We start from the raw sequence: 15,983 nt of genomic DNA on the forward strand, positions 1-15,983 counted from the left end.
CGGACCCATCACATAAGTACCTCTTAACTAGCTAGAGCAGATGATGATTTTTTTTTAGGTTATAAAAATCATATTGGAAAAAATGTTGAAAGGAACACATTTCTTGAAAAAGTTCAGTATAAAACTTAAAAAAATTATCTTGAAAATAAAATGTTTTTAAAAACATAATACGATTTTCAGTTACAAACCTCCTCAAATTCCTCATTTACCACACCAGTTAAAAGTTTATAATGGACTACACTCTTCTAGACCATCTAATATGTGAAAGGAATTCAGTAGTTAAATAGAAAAACAAACAAGGTTTGTTTTCCCTTATATAAAAGTGTGAAAGGCTGGTGTGTATGACAGACAAGATGTGCATTACAGCTGATTAAAAAAAAAAGTTTCCGAAAAGTCTTTCCTGCAAGTTCATTATTGTTCTTAAAGAATACTTTGTATATCATATTTTTATGTTAATGCTCAAATTTCTCAAAAAGGAAAAACAAGGTATAGAAATGTCTCACAGACTTAAGCATTTCATTATACTCATAGGTCAAAACGTTTTAGATACTGTCTGCAAATACGTTTCTCCACATATTATTTTGTTATTTAAAAAAGTTTTCAATTTGTCTTTCTTTTGCATTTGTCTGGATTCTAACCCAGAGAAACAGAATGGAAACATTTGTCTCCTTGCTCCCTGTCAAAACCTCTTTGTATTACTCTCTCTTCTCTCTGTGCCTTATAGGTTCTAACAAAACTGCACTAATCAGAGGAGAGCTAACAAGCTGCAAAAAGGGGCACATCACCTTTTTCCAAGGCATCTTTATGAAGCAGAGCTCTTCTAAAATATTCCAGAAACATTCAATAAGAGAGCAAAAAACAAACAAAAAAACCCCCAATCCATTCTTATGAAGCATACTGATCAAATTACAGTAATAAAACCAAATCAGACAATAAGGCCAGCTAACTTCACAATGTTTAAAAGCTGATGGTATCGGAATAACAATAAAACCTCCCCACATTCTCCAGATACAGAAAAGACTAAGCAGCAGCTGCAAAAGAACATCACTGTACAGCAGACTATTAAAATGCCAGTCTGCAGAGTGGTTTGTAACTTCCTCCCTCCTGAGAGACCACAAAGACCCATTTCAATCCTTAGAGAACTGTGTAAAAAGCTTTGATTTACAATTAACAATGCCAAGCCTTAAAACCATTCAAGTAAATTTTACTCTTTCATAGATATAGTCGTTCTCTGACAGAACTACTCTTAAAAAAAAAAAAAAGGAAAATCAGTCATCTTTTTCTCTTAATGATTAAAAATGTAAAAATTTACTTTTGAATAGAAATAGAGGAATGGGGAAAAGAAAGAAGACATGAAGCACTGATAATACTTGAACATTTCTTCCTATAATCATTGTTCCAACTTGAGACAACTTTTATATGATGGTAACAACAACAACAAAATCCACTTACAGTAGGCTCATTTCTCTGGGACTTGTGATACAGAGTACTATTTTGTCTAATAAAACACACTATAATGTAAACCCAACTACACAATCTTGGCTATTAAAGCACAATGAAAATTTTAGTATTTCATCATCAGTTCTTTATTTTAGAGGCATGATACTCTAAAAAGAATAAACAAATATTCAGATTAAAAAAGTTCAGAGTAAAATCAGACAGTATGATCTTTTATTGTTCTAAAGTAGTTTATTAAGCAAGTGGAGAAGTTTGCTATTAAAGTGGAAACCTGAATGTGAAACATAATAGTTTCTACACAGAGTTGAGTAATTAAAAGCTTTTGCTTCTCCTTTTCATTCCTGCTTTTAAAAACAGAGATACAAAATCCATACATGTGTATTTAAGACAACATCATCTTCCCCAGTACACAACATATTCACTTGGTATACACTACTGCCTAAATTGAGAGTGGAAGCAGAAACTTAGAGATATCTACATACACAGGACATTAAGCTAATTTTTCAAATACAGTAAATCATCAAGAAAATAGTGGTAACCTAAATAAAATGTTCCTATAGTCCAGTTGTGTGCTATGGCAAGGTCTTTTGTTACCCCCAAATATCATTTTTTTGAAGTTGGCCTTACCCCAAATGAACTACAACTGGTTGATGAAAACTGTCGTTTTATCACTATTACAAATGATCTTTTATAAGTTTTTTTTCTCTTCCTCAAAAATATTTTTTGAAAAAATTCTAATTTAATCTATGCAACAGCTGCAGCACAATTTTTTTTTCTTAAGAATCATATTACAGGAAAAAAGGCATATAGATGGATCAAGTGCTGCTCTAGTGAATGCAGTTGTTTAATCTTTGCCTTTTTTTTTTTTTTTAAAGGAATATGTCAAGGGTTAATCCTGTGACTCAGTCTGACAAAACGAGTCAGCTGGAGACAGGGCCACTTTTTAAACCTGATTTCAGACAGACATGCAGTCTGTACAGGAGCTCTGAACTGTTCTGCACTTTTTATCCTGAATGGTTTCCACCAACAATTCTACTTAATCACTTATGTGTTATTCTAAGATGATGTGATCTGACTTAATATTCATGCTATCTTATCTAATAGTCTAAACAATCACCAAATTTTATAACAAAATGGGTGTTACTGTACACACTGGCAGCGTGATTAATGAAAATGTCACAGAACCCTGAAAAAAATATGACTTAGAGCCATACATCTTTTATTATAGCAAGCTGATGATTCCTGATTTGAGGATTATTGCATTTCACTAATTTTCAAATACAGTTCCCCTTCCTTCAATGGTTCAGGATGGGATGTTTATGGTCATTCCAACGGTCATCAAGCACAGACGTAAACTAGGTAAGACAAAGCTACAATGTATTTTGGCCTAAGCAATTTTACTTTTTTACTAAAAATTGAGGAAAAGAGGTTTTTGAAAAGTCTACTAGAGAGGGACTTTCTGGCAACTTCTGTTTAAATGCCAAGCCTCCATACAAAATTTTTTTCCTTATTTTTCTATTGGTTGGGAAACAGACATATCTTCTTCCTTGGAGAGCCATGCAACATTTCATGGAATTACCTATTGCAGTATTTTATTTTAATCTATTTTGTTAGCTCTTCTTTATCCCTATTTGGATTACTATAAATCTCATACCTGTTTTATGAACTATTCTTAAGCAAGAATGTTTCAAGAATGATCTAAAATTCTAAAAAGCATTCAAAAGAAAAATTTAATTGAACTGAATTACACATCTTGAATTAATTAGTTAAATAAAGGCCAGTTAATGGTTAATCTTCTAGTACATTTTTCTAAAACAAGGAGGCAACATTCTGGTGTCCCAAAAGGCCAGAAGATCTGGCTAGAAAAGTAAATCTAAAACCCATTAGAAGATTCCTTATGAAAAGTTTCAACATTATTTCTAAGTGAATCAATTCCTGGAAAATAAGACTTTCAGAGTGATAAATGAAGCCAAACAAAGTTCACATGTGAATAATTCCACAAATGGGCTATGTTTGCCTAAGCATGAAACTCAGTAAATAACTAATAAAATTACTGGATGCAAAGGAGGTGGGAGTGAGGACAGGTTTAAGAGGAATAGTAAGTGATAGAATCTACAAGTGGGCAGATTCAAAGCAAAAGACTCTTCCCCAATGCCTCCTCTTCCTTATTTAGCTTGTGGAGAAATGACTTGTGAATGAATGTGGTCTCCTAAACGTGTAATATTTTAGTCTAGCTAACATCAGGTAACATAATACCAGGTTTTATAGGTGAACATTATATTATAGATTTTTCTAGTATATGCTGCTTTGTTACTAAAGTCATTCCTAAGTGTTGAAGCTGTTTCTGGTCTTTTTCTAAATACTGTGTTTTCACTGTATGAAAATCTTAAAAATTAAAGACTCTGTGTTTTTTACTCAGGTGATACCCTGAAAAAATGGTTCCAATTATGCCTTAATTTTGAGTACCTAAATCTTAGCCCAACCAAATAATCAGATTTATAGTGTATGATACTGTAGATTGGTCTGAATACTGGTATACAGTTTACTTGGATATTAGTTGGATATGAGGAACATCAACACACATATAAACATACATTTTTCAAAAAAAAAAACTTTTCAGAGCAGAGTAAAAACAATGCCGAAGTTCACAAATCATATTACCTGGTTCAGACACAGAACATCAGAATTTTTATTACATCTTTACAAAAATCTCAAGCCTAATTTGAATTTACAAATGCTTAATGATTAACAAAATAGAAAACACCTATCTGTATAGCCAATGGTAAGAATCAGCTCTATAAACTACATTTACAGGGCAAAAGAACACTTGTTTAGTTTCCCTTTTAACAACCACATGTGTATAATGAGGATGTGTAAAAACAATCATAACTCCTGGAGGAGAAAGCAAATAAATCTCTTTTTGGGGTAAATAAATAGTATCCTCCTGATATTAATACAAAAAGAGCTGATGGATCACACAAAGCCTCTCAAAGGCTATCATTAGACACCCTTCAAATGAGATAGAACTGTAATTACAGAGAATATGTAAAACCTGAAGCAAATTGCATGTTTCTTTTGATCACAAACTCACTATGACAAAGCAGTTTTCTTTGAAAAACTAAAGGATGGGGTCCCCCCTCCCTAGTAATTCCTACATCTCTTGGCTGTCCATTTCTTTCCCCACATGAATTGCAGTTTGTCACTTCTCATTTGCTACTTGAAATAACATAGTAAGAGAATCATTAACTATGTTGCAACTTGATAATTTTCCTGCAGATGGCTCTATAATCACAGGACTGCCTAATGGTGTGTGTGTGCAAGTAAAAGAAAAGATGAGGACACTCAGGTTTTTAAATTCCTCAATAAATCAGCACTTCTGAAGAGCTTTCAAGACAAAGTTTTTTGACTATTGACTTATTAGGCAACTGAACAACAAAACTGCTAGCAAACAAAACTATTATTTAAAATCATCTATAAAAAATAAAAAAATAAAAATAAAATCTATAGGAGGTAAACAATTTGGTCTTGGGTTAAGTTAGCTCTCACTTAGAGAAAGCGCCACCTGATTTTTTTTTTTGTTTGTTTCTTCTGCAGTTTTTTTTCTTCTAAACTGGAAAGCACTAGATCCCTTTAATTTATGAGAAATGGAACAGCAACAAGATACTATGTTCTATTTTATTTTTAAAGAGACCAAAAGTAACACCTGCATTTTAGCCCACAGCCATTTCAAGAATCTGCAGTCTAAAGCTCTAAGGAATTTATATATTAAGCTATTTCTGGTCCCAATCTATGTTTTGTGTTTCGGTAAAAATTCTTGTACATGGCAGTAATTTTTAAGTACTTCATATCGATAATTAATTAAATGTTTAGAGTCTACATATTGTAATCATATTCATATTGTAATCAAGTAACAAAACAATTAATAGCTGTAGTCACTGCAAGAAGTCACCCAAGATCCTGAATTTATGGAAAATCCAATTTTAAAAAAGAATGGTTTCTTACTATTAAATTGTGACCACTCTGAACAAAAGTCAAATGATACCTCTTTTTTAAAAAAGATTTTATTTATTTATTTTAATTTATTTATGATAGTCACACACAGAGAGAGAGAGAGAGAGAGAGAGGCAGAGACACAGGCAGAGGGAGAAGCAGGCTCCATGCACCAGGAGCCTGACGTGGGAATCGATCCCAGGTCTCCAGGATCGCGCCCTGGGCCAAAGGCAGGCGCCAAACCGCTGTGCCACCCAGGGATCCCTGATACCTCATTTTGAAAACACAAGTGAAAAGGGTATAATAAACAGGGGAGGAAATAAAAGATGGTGTCAGTCCAACACAAAGCAAAAACAAAAGTGAACTTGGACTAATATTTACTATCCTTCACTGTGAAAGGCCATAATGCCACCCCCTACAACAAGTATCCTTTATCAGTCAGACTGGGAAAGACACAAAAGTTTGAAAGAAGAAACCTGTTACTTGTTCTATGTACTGTGAAAACTATTAAAAAGAAACCTCACTGAAGTGGACTGAGGATGTTAGAAGGGGAGGCTGAAAGAGGAGCCTAATCAGTCAATATCAAATTACAGGAAGGTTGTCAATTATAGATCCCTAACAGAAGAATCCCCAACTGGAAAAAATAATCAATTACAGGGCCCAACCGGGGAAAGATGTATATTGCATTTCCTACAAGAAACTGACTACCCCCACAGCTCATCAATGAGAAACATTTTCACCTTGAACTCTTGGTTTTCTCTAAGGGCTTTTGCTTCAAAACAACCTTCCAAACTTTCTTTTTCTCCCTAAAATAATATTCCTCTCCTTTGTTTGACTTGCCTATTGGTTTTGCCATAGCTTGTTTGTCCTGAATTGCAATTCTCTGTTATTCCCAAATAAACTCATTTTTGTGGCAAAATAATGTTTATTATTAAGGTCAACACTATATCACAAGTACATATAATATGGCAGAAATATTCTCCCTATGACTCATTAGTATTCTGTAATGTGAGATAGGCTGCTCAGGTTCCAAACACTGTGGAGTCACACCATATAATGAAAAAGAGCACTGGACTAGGAGTCCAGAGACAGGGGATCCAGGTTTTAGCTCTCTTAGAAGGTATAGGAGCTTAGGGTAGGACACTGCATTTCCCTGAGTCCAAGTTTCCATTTCTGCAAAGTGCAGGCATTAAATTAGGCCAAAGATTTCCTAGTCATTTCACCACCAATAAAACCTTTTATTATCCACTATCCCCCCCAAACAAGGAATTCCTCTTTTGAAAGTTTTGTCTCTCAAATTTTTATTAAATTATAAAAAATACTTTTCCCCTGTTAAAAAAAAAAAGCCATAAAATTTTCATTCAGAACTTCTGATTAATAGGGAAATGAAACTTTGCCATGCTGAGCTGAAATCATTCTAGTCAAAGAAATTTGGTATTTTAGAGACCATGGATAATTTTATTCCACTAGACTACACATTTTGTTAGGTGTCTTTTGAAATATTTCACATCTTCTTGTGTCACTATTTTTGAAGACCCTGTGTGACTCAATGCCACAGATGAGACCCACTGTCCACACCAATTTAAATTATATTTTTTTTTAATTTTTTTTTTTTTATGACAGTCACACACACACAGAGAGAGAGAGAGAGAGAGAGAGAGAGAGAGAGGCAGAGACACAGGCAGAGGGAGAAGCAGGCTCCATGCACCGGGAGCCTGATGTGGGATTTGATCCCGGGTCTCCAGGATCGCGCCCTGGGCCAAAGGCAGGCGCTAAACCACTGCGCCACCCAGGGATCCCAAATTATATTTTTATAATTGTATCTGTGAGTGGCATAATTAAGAGCTTAAAAGCCTTACATGAAATGAAAGGTTGATCCAAAAGGGAATCTAAAAACTTAATCACAACTTCTCAGTTCCAAGCTGAATCTAAATGCTTTATATTATAGTAGCATTTATACTAGCAAATGAAGTATCTTTATAAAGAGCTAGTAACATATTTCTATTATCTAGTAATATTTTCATTTAAAACATCTTTTGGGGTGCCTGGGTGGCACAGTCATTTAAACATCCAACTCTTGGTTTCAGCTCAGGTCATAATCTAGGGTCGTGAGACTGAGCCCTGCATTGGACTCCATGCTGAGCATGGAGTCTGCTTGAGATTCTCCCTCTCCCACTCTGCTTGTGTTCCCTGTTTCTCTAGAGCAAATAAATCTTAAAAAGAAAATATAAAACATCTTTTTACAAAGCTATGTAATGTCTAGAACAAAATGTTAAAAAAAATGAGAAGGGTTAACATCTTACCAATAGGTAACAACTCTTATCTAATGCTCTCATTGTTCAAATAGCTCAGGATCAGTTTTTTTTTTTTTTTTTTTTAACATTTCATTTTTAAGTAACCTCTACACCCAACATGGGGCTGGAACTCACAACCCTGAGATCAAGAGTGTACACTTCACCAACTGAGCCAGCCAGGAGCCCCACAATTTGAGCCAGCCAGGAGCCCCACAATTTTGATTTCTCAGTAATGTACAATTTGATTTACATGCCAGATATTTTATGTTTGACATAGTATCAATCTGAAAATAAAAGATTTTTGGCCATGTCCTTCAAATAAACATGTAGACCTCTTTACAAAGATAGCTTTGTTATAATTTTAGCAGGCAACAAAAAGTTAAGGAGTTAATGGGGAGCCCACTGTAATTAAGTAGGCTGTGGCTCCTGCTCTTCTATTCTGTAATAAAGAATTTTGGGCCTGTGATTTGCTTCTTTGTGCCATTTGGCTGGAGAAGTTAGAAGATCAATAAAATAAGATTGTTATGTAGATTATAGGGTTTTTAAAATTTTTTTAAAGACTTTATTTATTCATGAGAGACACACAGATAGAGGCAGAAACAGAGCCAGAGGGAGATGCAGGCTCCCTGCGAAGAGCCCGATGTGGGATTCGATCCTGGGATTCCGGGATCATACCCTGAGCTAAAGGCAGATGCTCAACTGCTGAGCCACCCAGGCGTCCCTGTTATGTGGATTATAAACAAAGGTATATTCTATAACGAACACGTAGGCTGGAAAGTTTGCCAGATAGAACAGGAAAGTAAAGAGTGAAAAGCAAGTAGCAATACCATAGTACCTTTATAGGTGTGTGATCTTGAGAACTCCTGTTTGCCCTAACATTATTTCATATTGAAATAATTGATATATAAAAGGCTCAAACTATTATTGCTGTTAAAATTGGAATAATTTGAATAGGGACACCTGAGTGGCTCAGTGGTTGAGTGTCTGCCTTTGGCTTAGGGCATAATCCTGGGTTCTGGGATCAAGTCCTGCATCGGGCTCCCCACGGGGAACCTGCTTCTCCCTCTGCCTATGTCTCTGCCTCTCTCTCTGTGTCTCTCATGAATAAATAAATTTTTTTAAAAAAAGAAATAGCTCTTGAATATAAGAACACAACTATCAAATGCTGAAACCTCACATGGAAAACCAAATGCAGATCTTTCTAACTCTAATATATCTAACAGAGGGAAAGACTAAGTCTATATAAATGGAAAAATTTCAGTGATCTTTTCTTTTCCTCCCTGAAAAACTTTTTACAAAGTTTAAGCATTTTTTAAAAAGATTTATTGATTTATTTATTTATTCATGAGAGACAGAGAGAGAGAGAGAGAGAGAGAGAGAGAGAGGGGCAGAGACACAGGCAGAGGGAGAAGCGGGCTCCATGCAGGGAGCCCAACATGGGTCTTGATCCCGGGTCTCCAGGATCACGCCCTGGGCGAAGGCAGGTGCAAAACCGCTGAGCCACCAGGGCTGCCCCAAGTTTAAGCATGTTAAACACTTATAATATAGATGGATAAAATATACCTAATTCATCTCAAAGGATCTGTTAGTTTTAGATTACCCAGTATGTTGTTTATGCCTTCTGAGACTACTCTCAGCTGAGCATGGTCCAGGATGAAAGAAGAGCCATGGCTATACTGCAAATCATTTGAGTTTGTTCATTTATTCAACAAATATTCACTGAGCATCTATTATGCAACTAGGTACTACCAATAAACCAATAAACAACGTAAAGAAAACCCCTGCCTTATCAGGTTTCTCCTGGGTGAAACAGATGAACAAATTCTAGTATATCAGAGAATAATAATAAGTATTACAGAGAAAAATACAGCAGGTTAAAAAAGTGGGGGTGATGGGGACATGTTGCTATTTTACGTAGGATGGTCAGGAAAGATCCCCAGTGATAAGTGATATATGATCAAAGAAAAAAGTATGTGGGCAGCCCTGGTGGCGCAGCGGTTTAGCGCCGCCTGCAGCCCGGGGTGTGATCCTGGAGACCCAGGATTGAGTCCCACATTGGGCTTCCTGCAGGGAGCCTGCTTCTCCCTCTGCCTGTGTCTCTGCCTCTCTCTTCGCTCTCTCTGAATGAATAAAGAAATCTTAAAAAAAAAAAAAAAAAGTATGTGAGAAGACCAACTACATGGATACGAAGTCAAGTGTGCTCTGGCAGAGAAAAGAATAAATGCAAAGGTCCCATGGCAGGCCTGATATCTTAAAGAGCTGTAAGAGGGCAAGTGTGTGGGTAGATGGGTAAATTAGTGGAATATGGTATCTGGGAGGCAGTAGGGGTCAGATCAGAAGGGTCTTGAAAGCCATTTTAAGGACTTTGGTTTATTTTATTTATTTTATTTTTTATTTATTTTTTTTTAGGACTTTGGTTTAATAGTGGTAATAAATACTACTGGAGTATCTTGAAAAGAAGAATATCATCTGACTTAGATTTTAAAAGGATTTTCCTGTGTTAAAAAAAAAATGACTGAAGGAAAACTGGAAGACTAGTAGGGAAGATGTTGCCATAATCCAGGAAAGAAATAAAGATCGCTTGGACAATGATGACAGCAACAGGTGATGACAAATGGTCTAATTTTTATTTTTAAGATTTTTTTTATTTATTCATGAGAGACACACACACAGAGAGAGGCAGAGACACAGGCAGAGGGAGAGAAGCAGGCTCCATGCAGGGAGCCTGACACAGGACTCGATCCCAGGTCTCCAGGATTACACCCTGGGCCAAACGTGGCACCAAACCGCTGGGCCACCGGGGCTGCCCAATTTAGAATCTTATGCAAAGAAAAGAAGTTAATATATTTTTGATGATTTGGAATAGCTGGAGTAGGAGGAAGCTGAAAAATACAGCTTGGAGCAGGAAGTCATTAACAGATGATCTTCCCTATTATCGATGACATAAAATAATGGCTTTACAGTATTTATTTTTACCCTCTTAATTTAATTCAAAAAGCATTTCCTGGATGTGCCCAGAGGGCAACAATTACTCAATAGAAAAAAATTTCAAAATTACTTCTTTAAAAAAAAAAATTACTTCTTTCCAAAGGTCAATGTTTTGACTATAAGCATCATGAAGACAGGGTACAAGGGTCCATGCTTTATTCATACTTAAATCCATAAAGCCTAAAATAATTCTTCACTCATTTTAAGCATTTAATATAAATTTAGTGACTTTAAGAAAATGGATTCATATTCCACTCACTGGAGATATATTAAATGGAACCCACTCTAGTGTCAAAAAGTTTCTTTCTTTCTTTTTTTTATTAAAGATTTTAGGGGGGAGGGGCAAGATGGCGGAGGAGTAGGGTCTCCAGGTCACCTGTCCTCAGCAAATTACCTAGAAAACCATCCAATCATCCTGAAAACCTACGAATTCGGCCTGAGATTTAAAGAGAGACCAGCTGGAATGCTACAGTGGAAGAGTTCGCGCTTCTATCAAGGTAGGAAGACGGGGAAAAAGAAATAAAGACACAAAAGGCCTCCGAGGGGGAGGGGCCCCGCGAGGAGCCGGGCTGAGGCCGGGGCGAGTGTCCCCAGGACAGGAGAGCCCCGTCCCGGAGGAGCAGGAGCTGCACCGACCTTCCCCGCGGAAAGGCCTCCCGGGGAATTGGAGCAGGATCCCCAGAAAGGCGGGGACGCCCTCGGGCTCCCTGGGACAGTAACAGAGGAACTGCGCCCCGGAGAGTGCGCCGAGCTCCCTAAGGGCTGCAGCGCTCGGCGGGACCGGAGCAGCTCGGAGGGGCTCGGGCAGCGGCTCCGCGGAGGGGGCTGCGCGGCTCCGGGAACAGCTCAGCGGCGGCGGCTCGGGCGGAGGAAGAAGCTCCGCGGAGGGGGCTGCGCGGCTCCGGGAACAGCTCAGCGGCGGCGGCTCGGGCGGAGGAAGAAGCTCCGCGGAGGGGGCTGCGCGGCTCCGGGAACAGCTCAGCGGCGGCGGCTCGCGCAGAGGAAGAAGCTCCGCGCGGAGGGGGCTGCGCGGCTCCGGGAACAGCTCGGAGAGGCTCGGGCGGCGGCTCCGCGGAGGGGGCTGCACCGCCGGGAGCGCAAATCCAACAGCGCAGGCCCCGGAGCACAGGGCGCCGGGACACAGCCCAGGATCCGGCCTCCCCCGGGACAGGCAGAGGCCGGGAGGGCCCAGGACAGCAAGGACGCTCCTGCCTGGAACTGAGCAGATCAGCGGCCCCGCCCCGGAGCCCCCAGGCCCTGCAGAAGGAGAGCCCCGGAGCTACTGCGGGGGCTGGATCCAGGGTCCCAGAGCTGCCCCCGCCACTGTGGCTTCCTCCCGGGGCCTCACGGGGTCAACAACCCCCACTGAGCCCTGCACCAGGCAGGGGCAGAGCAGCTCCCCCAAGTGCCAACACCTGAGAATCAGCACAGCAGGCCCCTCCCCCAGAAGACCAGCGAGACGGACCAGTTCCAAGGGAAATCAAGGGACTTAAACTACACAGAATCGGAAGATACTCCCCCGTGGTTTTTTTTGTTTTTTGTTTTTTTGTTTTTGGTTTGTTTGTTTGTTTGTTTGTTTTGTTTTGCGCTTTTTTTTTCTCTCTTTCTTCTTGATTTCTGATTGCTTCCCCCACCCCACTTTTTTCTTTTTTCTCCTTTCTTTCTTTTTCTTCTCTTTTTCCCCTATTTTTTTCTTCTTTCTCTTTTTTCTTTTTCTCTTTTCTTTCCTTCTCTCTCTTTTTCTCCTTTTCCCAATACAACTTGTTTTTGGCCACTCTGCACTGAGCAAAATGACTAGAAGGAAAACCCCTCAAAAAAAAGAATCAGAAACAGCCCACTCTCCCACAGAGTTACAAAATATGGATTACAATTCAATGTCAGAAAGCCAATTCAGAAGCACTATTTTACAGCTACTGGTGGCTCTAGAAAAAACCATAAAGGACTCAAGAGACTTCATGACTGCAGAATTTAGATCTAATCAGGCAGAAATTAAAAATCAATTAAATGAGATGCAATCCAAGCTAGAAGTCCTAACGACGAGGCTTGACGAGGTGGAAGAACGAGTGAGTGACATAGAAGACAAGTTGATGGCAAAGAGGGAAACTGAGGAAAAAAGAGACAGGCAATTAAAAGACCATGAGGATAGATTAAGGGAAATAAATGATAGCCTGAGGAAGAAAAACCTACGTTTAATTGGGGTTCCCGAGGGCGCGGAAAGGGACAGAGGGCCAGAATATGTATTTGAACAAATCCTAGCTGAAAACTTTCCGAATCTGGGAAGGGAAACAGGCATTCAGATCCAGGAAATAGAGAGATCCCCCCCTAAAATCAACAAAAACCGTTCAACACCTCGACATTTAATAGTGAAGCTTGCAAATTCCAAAGATAAGGAGAAGATCCTTAAAGCAGCAAGAGAAAAAAAGTCCCTGACTTTTATGGGGAGGAATATTAGGGTAACAGCAGACCTCTCCACAGAGACCTGGCAGGCCAGAAAGGGCTGGCAGGATATATTCAGGGTCCTAAATGAAAAGAACATGCAACCAAGAATACTTTACCCCGCAAGGCTTTCATTCAAAATGGAAGGAGAGATAAAGAGCTTCCAAGACAGGCAGGAACTGAAAGAATATGTAACCTCCAAACCAGCTCTGCAAGAAATTTTAAGGGGGACTCTTAAAATTCCCCTTTAAGAAGAAGTTCAGTGGAACAATCCACAAAAACAAGGACTGAATAGATATGATGACACTAAACTCATATCTATCAATAGTAACTCTGAATGTGAACGGGCTTAATGACCCCATCAAAAGGCGCAGGGTTTCAGACTGGATAAAAAAGCAGGACCCATCTATTTGCTGTCTACAAGAGACTCATTTTAGACAGAAGGACACCTACAACCTGAAAATAAAAGGTTGGAGAACCATTTACCATTCAAATGGTCCTCAAAAGAAAGCAGGGGTTGCCATCCTTATATCAGATAAATTAAAATTTACCCCGAAGACTATAGTGAGAGATGAAGAGGGACACTATCTCATACTCAAAGGATCTATCCAACAAGAGGACTTAACACTCCTCAATATATATGCCCCGAATGTGGGAGCTGCCAAATATTTAAACCAATTAATAACCAAACTCAAGAAATACCTTGATAATAATACACTTATACTTGGTGACTTCAATCTAGCTCTTTCTACCCTGGATAGGTCTTCTAAGCATAATATCTCCAAAGAAACGAGAGCTTTAAATGATACACTGGACCAGATGGATTTCACAGATATCTACAGAACTTTACATCCAAACTCAACTGAATACACATTCTTCTCAAGTGCACATGGAACTTTCTCCAGAATAGACCACATACTGGGTCACAAATCGGGTCTGAACCGATACCAAAAGATCGGGATAGTCCCCTGTATATTCTCAGACCATAATGCCTTGAAATTAGAACTTAATCACAACAAGAAATATGGAAGGACCACAAACACGTGGAGGTTAAGGACCATCCTGCTAAAAGATGAAAAGGTCAACCAGGAAATTAAGGAAGAATTAAAAAGATTCATGGAAACTAATGAAAATGAAGATACAACCGTTCAAAATCTTTGGGATGCAGCAAAAGCAGTCCTGAGGGGGAAATACATCGCAATACAAGCATACATTCAAAAACTGGAAAGATCTCAAATTCAAAAGCTCACCTTACACATAAAGGAACTAGAGAAAAAACAACAAATAGACCCCACCCCCAGCAGAAGAAGAGAGATAATTAAAATTCGAGCAGAACTCAATGATATCGAGACCAAAAGAACTGTGGAACAGATCAACAGAACCAGGAGTTGGTTCTTTGAAAGAATTAATAAGATAGATAAACCATTAGCCAACCTTATTAAAAAGAAGAGAGAGAAGACTCAAATTAATAAAATCATGAATGAGAAAGGGGACATCACTACCAACACCAAGGAAATACAAACGATTTTAAAAACATATTATGAACAGCTGTACGCCAATAAATTAGGCAATCTAGAAGAAATGGACGCATTCCTGGAAAGCCACAAACTACCAAAACTGGAGCAGGAAGAAATAGAAAACCTGAACAGGCCAATAACCAGGGAGGAAATTGAAGCAGTCATCAAAAACCTCCCAAGACACAAGAGTCCAGGGCCAGATGGCTTCCCAGGGGAATTCTATCAAACGTTTAAAGAAGAAATCATACCTATTCTACTAAAGCTGTTTGGAAAGATAGAAAGAGATGGAGTACTTCCAAATTCGTTCTATGAGGCCAGCATCACCTTAATTCCGAAACCAGACAAAGACCCCACCAAAAAGGAGAATTACAGACCAATATCCCTGATGAACATGGATGCAAAAATTCTCAACAAGATACTAGCCAATAGGATCCAACAACACATTAAGAAAATTATTCACCATGACCAAGTAGGATTTATCCCTGGGACACAAGGCTGGTTCAACACTCGTAAAACCATCAATGTGATTCATCATATCAGCAAGAGAAAAACCAAGAACCATATGATACTCTCATTAGATGCAGAGAAAGCATTTGACAAAATACAGCATCCATTCCTGATCAAAACCCTTCAGAGTGTTGGGATAGAGGGAACTTTCCTCGACATCTTAAAAGCCATCTACGAAAAGCCCACAGCAAATATCATTCTCAATGGGGAAGCACTGGGAGCCTTTCCCCTAAGATCAGGAACAAGACAGGGATGTCCACTCTCACCACTGCTGTTCAACATAGTTCTGGAAGTCCTCGCCTCAGCAATCAGACAACAAAAAGACATTAAAGGCATTCAAATTGGCAAAGAAGAAGTCAAACTCTCCCTCTTCGCCGATGACATGATACTCTACATAGAAAACCCAAAAGCCTCCACCCCCAGATTGCTAGAACTCATACAGCAATTTGGTAGCGTGGCAGGATACAAAATCAATGCCCAGAAATCAATGGCATTTCTATACACTAACAATGAGACTGAAGAAAGAGAAATTAAGGAGTCAATCCCATTTACAATTGCACCCAAAAGCATAAGATACCTAGGAATAAACCTAACCAAAGAGGTAAAAGATCTATACCCTAAAAACTATAGAACACTTCTGAAAGAAATTGAGGAAGACACAAAGAGATGGAAAAATATTCCATGCTCATGGATTGGCAGAATTAATATTGTAAAAATGTCAATGTTACCCAGGGCAATTTATACGTTTAATGCAATCCCTATCAAAATACCATGGACTTTCTTCAGAGAGTTA

At 38.7% G+C, this 15,983-nt stretch overlaps 1 protein-coding gene across 9 annotated transcripts in view; it reads right to left on the reverse strand.

Annotated features, from left to right (window-relative positions):
• Positions 1-15,983, reverse strand: part of TCF12 (transcription factor 12) — a 383,835-nt gene that overhangs the window by 60,595 nt on the left and 307,257 nt on the right. The window lies entirely within an intron of this gene.

This window comes from Vulpes lagopus, chromosome 2 (assembly GCF_018345385.1).
Source record: "Vulpes lagopus strain Blue_001 chromosome 2, ASM1834538v1, whole genome shotgun sequence".
Taxonomy (NCBI): Eukaryota; Metazoa; Chordata; class Mammalia; order Carnivora; family Canidae; genus Vulpes; species Vulpes lagopus.